This window comes from Heptranchias perlo, unplaced genomic scaffold (assembly GCF_035084215.1).
Source record: "Heptranchias perlo isolate sHepPer1 unplaced genomic scaffold, sHepPer1.hap1 HAP1_SCAFFOLD_331, whole genome shotgun sequence".
Taxonomy (NCBI): domain Eukaryota; kingdom Metazoa; phylum Chordata; class Chondrichthyes; order Hexanchiformes; family Hexanchidae; genus Heptranchias; species Heptranchias perlo.
In genome coordinates this window covers 205,001-212,500 of record NW_027139343.1, presented here as the reverse complement: position 1 = coordinate 212,500, position 7,500 = coordinate 205,001, and positions in this window count along the sequence as shown.

Below are 7,500 nucleotides of genomic sequence, written 5' to 3'. Positions count from 1 at the left end.
GAACGCCGAGGCCGATTTCCTCCGGGTATGGCTCGTTGCGTGCGGCAGGAGGCGGCGCAGCGTACGGTACCGAGCACTCGGAGATGCGGTGCTGCCCGCCGGAGTGACAGCGAAAGGCTGCGCACCGCTTTCCGCCTGGTAACTCGGCGTCCGTGAGACCGACCGACTCCGCTTTAGCACCGGAGCTAGAGTGGGGCAAGGGGCACCGAAGGGTACCGGAACGATCACGTTCGCATACCGGGAAGTCGAGTGACGGGCCGCTGAAAGCGAGCAGGGTGCCACCGCTCGGGGCCCCGGTTTGTCCGTCCCACCCGGAGGCCCATATCTCCGGAAGGCACAGGCCGATTTCCTCCGGGTATGGCTCGTTGTGTGCGGCCGGACCAGGCGCAGCGGACGGTACCGAGCACTGGGAGGTGCGATGCTGCCCGCCGGAGTGACAGCGAAAGGCTGCGCACCGCTTTCCGCCTGCTAACTCGGCGTCCGTGAGACCGACCGACTCCGCTTTACCGCCGGAGCTAGAGTGGGGCAAGGGGCACGGTTGAGTACCGGAAGGATGACGTTCGCACACCGGGAAGTCGACTAGCGGGCCGCCGAAAGCGAGCTCGGGGCCCCGGTTTGTCCGTCCCACCCGGAGGCCCATATCTCCGGAAGGCACAGGCCGATTTCCACCGGGTATGGCTCGTTGTGTGCGGCCGGACCAGGCGCAGCGGACGGTACCGAGCACTCGGAGGTCGGGCGCTGCCCGCCGGAGGTACAGCGAAAGGCTGCAAACCACTTTCCGCCGCCTCCCTCCGCGGGCGTGAGACCGACGGTCGTCGGGTTTAGTTCCGCGGCTAGAGCAGGACGAGGGGCAGCGAACGGTACCGGAACGAACCCGGTCGCACACCGGGAAGTCGAGTGCCGGGTCTCGAAACGGAGCCGGGTCGGCCCAGTTTAAAACGGAGAAGAGAGTGCTGCCCTCTGCGGGTGAAAACATGGAAGTACGTTGGTTAATGATTTCCAGTTCACCCCGCTTGGTCAGGCCCACTCGGAGGCGGATAACTCCGGAACGCCGAGGCCGATTTCCTCCGGGTATGGCTCGTTGCGTGCGGCAGGAGGAGGCGCAGCGTTCGGTACCGAGCACTCGGAGGTGCGGTGCTGCCCGCCGGAGTGACAGCGAAAGGCTGCGCACCCCTTTCCGCCTGCTAACTCGGCGTCCGTGAGACCGACCGACTCCGCTTTAGCACCGGAGCTAGAGTGGGGCAAGGGGCACCGAAGGGTACCGGAACGATGACGTTCGCACACCGGGAAGTCGAGTGCCGGGCCGCCGAAAGCGAGCAGGGTGCCACCGCTCGGGGCCCCGGTTTGTCCGTCCCACCCGGAGGCCCATATCTCCGGAAGGCACAGGCCGATTTCCTCCGGGTATGGCTCGTTGTGTGCGGCCGGACCAGGCGCAGCGGACGGTACCGAGCACTCGGAGGTCGGGCGCTGCCCGCCGGAGGTACAGCGAAAGGCTGCAAACCACTTTCCGCCGCCTCCCTCCGCGGGCGTGAGACCGACGGTCGTCGGGTTTAGTTCCGCGGCTAGAGCAGGACGAGGGGCAGCGAACGGTACCGGAACGAACCCGGTCGCACACCGGGAAGTCGAGTGCCGGGTCTCGAAACGGAGCCGGGTCGGCCCAGTTTAAAACGGAGAAGAGAGTGCTGCCCTCTGCGGGTGAAAACATGGAAGTACGTTGGTTAATGATTTCCAGTTCACCCCGCTTGGTCAGGCCCACTCGGAGGCGGATAACTCCGGAACGCCGAGGCCGATTTCCTCCGGGTATGGCTCGTTGCGTGCGGCAGGAGGAGGCGCAGCGTTCGGTACCGAGCACTCGGAGGTGCGGTGCTGCCCGCCGGAGTGACAGCGAAAGGCTGCGCACCCCTTTCCGCCTGCTAACTCGGCGTCCGTGAGACCGACCGACTCCGCTTTAGCACCGGAGCTAGAGTGGGGCAAGGGGCACCGAAGGGTACCGGAACGATGACGTTCGCACACCGGGAAGTCGAGTGCCGGGCCGCCGAAAGCGAGCAGGGTGCCACCGCTCGGGGCCCCGGTTTGTCCGTCCCACCCGGAGGCCCATATCTCCGGAAGGCACAGGCCGATTTCCTCCGGGTATGGCTCGTTGCGTGCGGCCGGACCAGGCGCAGCGGACGGTACCGAGCACTCGGAGGTCGGGCGCTGCCCGCCGGAGGTACAGCGAAAGGCTGCAAACCACTTTCCGCCGCCTCCCTCCGCGGGCGTGAGACCGACGGTCGTCGGGTTTGTTTCCGCGGCTAGAGCAGGACGAGGGGCAGCGAACGGTACCGGAAGGAACCCGGTCGCACACCGGGAAGTCGACTAGCGGGCCGCCGAAAGCGAGCACGGGGCCCCGGTTTGTCCGTCCCACCCGGAGGCCCATATCTCTGGAAGGCACAGGCCGATTTCCACCGGGTATGGCTCGTTGTGTGCGGCAGGACCAGGCGCAGCGGACGGTACCGAGCACTCGGAGGTCGGGCGCTGCCCGCCGGAGGTACAGCGAAAGGCTGCAAACCACTTTCCGCCACCTCCCTCCGCGGGCGTGAGACCGACGGTCGTCGGGTTTGTCTCCGCGGCTAGAGCAGGACGAGGGGCAGCGAACGGTACCGGAACGAACCCGGTCGCACACCGGGAAGTCGACCAGCGGGCCGCCGAAAGCGTGCTCGGGTCCCCGGTTTGTCTGTCCCACCCGGAGGCTGATATCTGAGGAAGTCCGAGGCCGATTTCCTCCGGCTAACTCGGCGGGCAATGTGTCCCCCCCCCACCATCTTCGGCTGATTACCGTGGCTGGACCGGATCAAGGAGCAACGGAACCGTGCCAGAACGACGTCGGTCGGACGGCGTGAACTGATAGTGCCGAGGCCGGAAACCGAGCCGGAAATGTGCACCGATTTATTGGTCCCACTCGCAGGCCCATATCTCCGGAAGGCCGAGGCCGATTTCCTCCGGGTATGGTTCGCTGCGTGCAGCCGGAAGGGGAGCAGCGGACGGCACTGAGCAGCCGGAGGTGCGGCGCTGCCCGCCGGAGCTGCAAGCGAAAGGCTGCGCACCGCTTTCCGCTGGCTAACTCGGCGGCCGTCAGGCCGACCGACTCCGCTTCAGCACGGGAGCTGGAGTCGGGCAAGGGGCACCGAAGGGTACCGGAAGGATCACGTTCGGACACCGGGAAGTCGAGTGCCGGGCCGCCGAAAGCGAGCTCGGGGCCCCGGTTTGTCCGTCCCACCCGGAGGCCCATATCTCGAGAAGGCACAGGCCGATTTCCTCCGGGTTTGGCTCGCTGCGTGCGGCCGGACGAGGCGCAGCGAACGGTACCGAGCACTCGGAGGTGCGGCGCTGCCCGCCGGAGGTACAGCGAAAGGCTGCAAACCGCTTTCCGCCTCCTCTCCCCTCGGGCGTGAGACCGACGGTCGTCTGGTTTGCTTCCGCGGCAAGAGCAGGACGAGGGGCACCGAGCGGTACCAGAACGAACCCGGTCGCACACCGGGATGTCGAGTGCCCGGCCCAAACCCGCTACCCCCCCCCCACCCGAAAGCGAGCCACGGTTTGTGGATTAAAAGTGAAGCGGCAAAGATTTGTAAAACAGCGTGAAATGATGAACCAGAAGCCCAAAGTAATGGTGGGAATAAAAGTTCCGAAATGTGAAATGGTGAACCAGAAGTTGTGTGAACTGTTTAACCCAAAGTGGCAAAAATGGATTAAAAGGGGTGAAATGATCGACCGCAAAGCAGGGCAAGCATTAAACAAAAGCAGCAGCATTTTTTAAAAAGGGACAAATGGTTTACCAGAATCCCAAAAGAATGCTCAGAGACTTAAGTGCCAAAGGGGAAATGGTTAACCAGTAGCTGGGTGAACTGTTTAACCAAAAGTGGGAAAAAGGATTAAAAGGGGTGAAATGATTAACCAGAAGGCGAAAGCAATGTGCCGCGTCAAAGTCCTAAAGGGGAAAAGGTTGACCATAAAGCAGGGAAATGATTAAACCAAAGCAGAAAAATTCAGTAAAAAGGGGCAAATGGTTAACCAGAAGTTGGGTGAACTGCTTAACCAAAAGTGGGAAAGAGGATTAAAAGGGGAGAAATGTTGAACCAGATGTCGAAAACAATGCGCGGCGATGAAGTCTGAAAGAGGAAAAGGTTGACCGCAAAGCAGGGAAAGGATTAAACAGAAGCAGCAATATCTTTTAAAAAGGGACAAATGGTGAACCAGAATCCCAAAAGAATGCTCAGAGACTTAAGTCCCAAAGGGGCAAATGGTTAACCAGAAGCTGGGTGAACTGTTTAACCAAAAGTGGGAAAAAGGATTAAAAGGGGTGAAATGATTAACCAGAAGGCGAAAGCAAAGTGCGGCGGCGAAGTCCTAAAGGAGAAAAGGTTGACCAGAAAGCAGGGAAACGATTAAACAAAAGCGGCAACATTTTTTAAAAAGTGGCAAATGGTTAACCAGAATCCCAAAATAATGCTCAGAGACTTAAGTCCCAAAGGGGCAAATGGTTAACCAGAAGCTGGGTGAACTGTTTAACCAAAAGTGGGAAAAAGGATTAAAATGTTGTGAAATGATTAACCAGAAGGCGAAAGCAAAGTGCGGCGGCGAAGTCCTAAAGGGGAAAAGGTTGACCATAAAGCAGGGAAATGATTAAACAAAAGCAGAAAAATTCAGTAAGAAGGGGCAAATGGTTAACCAGAAGCTGGTTGAACTGCTTAACCAAAAGTGGCAAAAAGGATTGAAAGGGGAGAAATGTTTAACCGGATGTCGTAAACAAGGTGCGGCGATGAAGTCGGAAAGAGGAAAAGGTTGACCAGAAAGCAGGGAAAGCATTAAACAAAAGCAGCAACATTTTTTAAAAAGTGGCAAATGGTTAACCAGAATCCCAAAAGAATGCTCAGAGACTTAAGTCCCAAAGGGGAAATGGTGAACCAGAAGCTGGGTGAACTGGTGAACCAAAAGTGGGAAAAAGGATTAAAAGGGGAGAAATGTTTAACCAGAAGGCAAAAGCAAAGTGCGGCGGCGAAGTCCAAAAGGGGAAAAGGTTGACAAGAAAGCAGGGAAATGATTAAACCAAAGCGGAAAAATTCAGTAAAATGGGGCAAATGGTTAACCAGAAGCTGGGTGAAATGGTTAACCAAAAGTGGCAAAAAAAGATTTAAAGGGGAAAAATGATTAACCAGAAGTCGACAACAATGCGCGGCGATGAAGTCTGAAAGGGGAAAAGGTTGACCACATAGCAGGGAAACGATTAAACAAAAGCGGCAAAATTTTTAAAAAAGTGGCAAATGATTAACCAGAATCCCAAAAGAATGCTCAGGGACTAAGTCCCAAAGGGGAAATGGTTAACCAGAAGCTGGGGGAAATGGTTAACCAAAAGTTGCAAAAATGATTAAAAGGGGTGAAATGATCAACCAGAAGTCGAAAATTATGTGCGGCGGTGAAGTCTGAAAGAGGGAAAGGTTGACCAGAAAGCATTAAACAAAAGTGGCAACATTTTAAAAAAATTGGCAAATGGTTAACCAGAATCCCAAAAGAATGCTCAGAGACTAAGTCCCAAAGGGGAAATGGTTAACCAGAAGCTGGGGGAAATGGTTAACCAAAAGTTGCAAAAATGATTAAAAGGGGTGAAATGATTAACCAGGAGGCTAAAGCAATGTGCTGCGGTGAAGTCCTAAAGGGGAAAAGGTTGACCAGAAAGCAGGGAAAGCATTAAACAAAAGCGGCAACATTTTTTAAAAAGTGGCAAATGATTAACCAGAATCCCAAAAGAATGCTCAGAGACCAAGTCCCAAAGGGGAAATGGTTAACCAGAAGCTGGGGGAAATGGTTAACCAAAAGTTGCAAAAATGATTAAAAGGGGTGAAATGATTAACCAGGAGGCTGAAGCAATGTGCCGCGGTGAAGTCCTAAAGGGGAAAAGGTTGACCACAAAGCAGGGAAAGCATTAAACAAAAGCGGCAACATTTTTAAAAAAGTGGCAAATGATTAACCAGAATCCCAAAAGAATGCTCAGAGACTAAGTCCCAAAGGGGAAATGGTTAACCAGAAGCTGGGGGAAATGGTTAACCAAAAGTTGCAAAAATGATTAAAAGGGGTGAAATGATTAACCAGGAGGCTAAAGCAATGTGCCGCGGTGAAGTCTGAAAGAGGGAAAGGTTGACCAGAAAGCATTAAACAAAAGTGGCAACATTTTTAAAAAATTGGCAAATGATTAACCAGAATCCCAAAAGAATGCTCAGAGACTAAGTCCCAAAGGGGAAATGGTTAACCAGAAGCTGGGGGAAATGGTTAACCAAAAGTTGCAAAAATGATTAAAAGGGGTGAAATGATTAACCAGGAGGCTGAAGCAATGTGCCGCGGTGAAGTCTGAAAGAGGGAAAGGTTGACCAGAAAGCATTAAACAAAAGTGGCAACATTTTTAAAAAAGTGGCAAATGATTAACCAGAATCCCAAAAGAATGCTCAGAGACCAAGTCCCAAAGGGGAAATGGTTAACCAGAAGCTGGGGGAAATGGTTAACCAAAAGTTGCAAAAATGATTAAAAGGGGTGAAATGATTAACCAGGAGGCTGAAGCAATGTGCCGCGGTGAAGTCTGAAAGAGGGAAAGGTTGACCAGAAAGCATTAAACAAAAGTGGCAACATTTTTTAAAAATTGGCAAATGATTAACCAGAATCCCAAAAGAATGCTCAGAGACCAAGTCCCAAAGGGGAAATGGTTAACCAGAAGCTGGGGGAAATGGTTAACCAAAAGTTGCAAAAATGATTAAAAGGGGTGAAATGATTAACCAGGAGGCTGAAGCAATGTGCCGCGGTGAAGTCTGAAAGAGGGAAAGGTTGACCAGAAAGCATTAAACAAAAGTGGCAACATTTTTTAAAAATTGGCAAATGGTTAACCAGAATCCCAAAAGAATGCTCACAGACTAAGTCCCAAAGGGGAAATGGTTAACCAGAAGCTGGGTGAAATGGTTAACCAAAAGTTACAAAAATGATTAAAAGGGGTGAAATGATCAACCAGAAGTCGAAAACAATGTGCGGCGATGAAGTCCTAAGGTGGAAAAGTTACCCAGAAGGCAGGGAAATGATCAAACGAAAGCAGCCAAAAAATTATTAAAAGAGGGGAACTGATGAACCAAAAGATGAGAAACGGCCCGCAGAGACTAAGTCCAAAACGGGAACTGGTGAACCGGAAATGATTAACCAAAAACTAAGTCCGAAGAGGGAACTGGTAAACCAGAACTGAGTAACCAGATTTTTAAAATTAATTATAAATGGGGAAACGATTGAGCAAAAGGCGGAAATTAAGTCACAGGGACCAGGTCCGAAAGGGCAAGAGGTTACCCCGTAGGGGGCATTCGTCAACTCAATCTGAAAATTTTGGAGGCAAATCTGACCAAAATGCGGAAATCGGACCACACCGCGAGGGGCGCCATTCGACGGGGCAGGGGTAGACGCGTCGAACGGTGCCTGAAGGTCCCGGCTGCGACA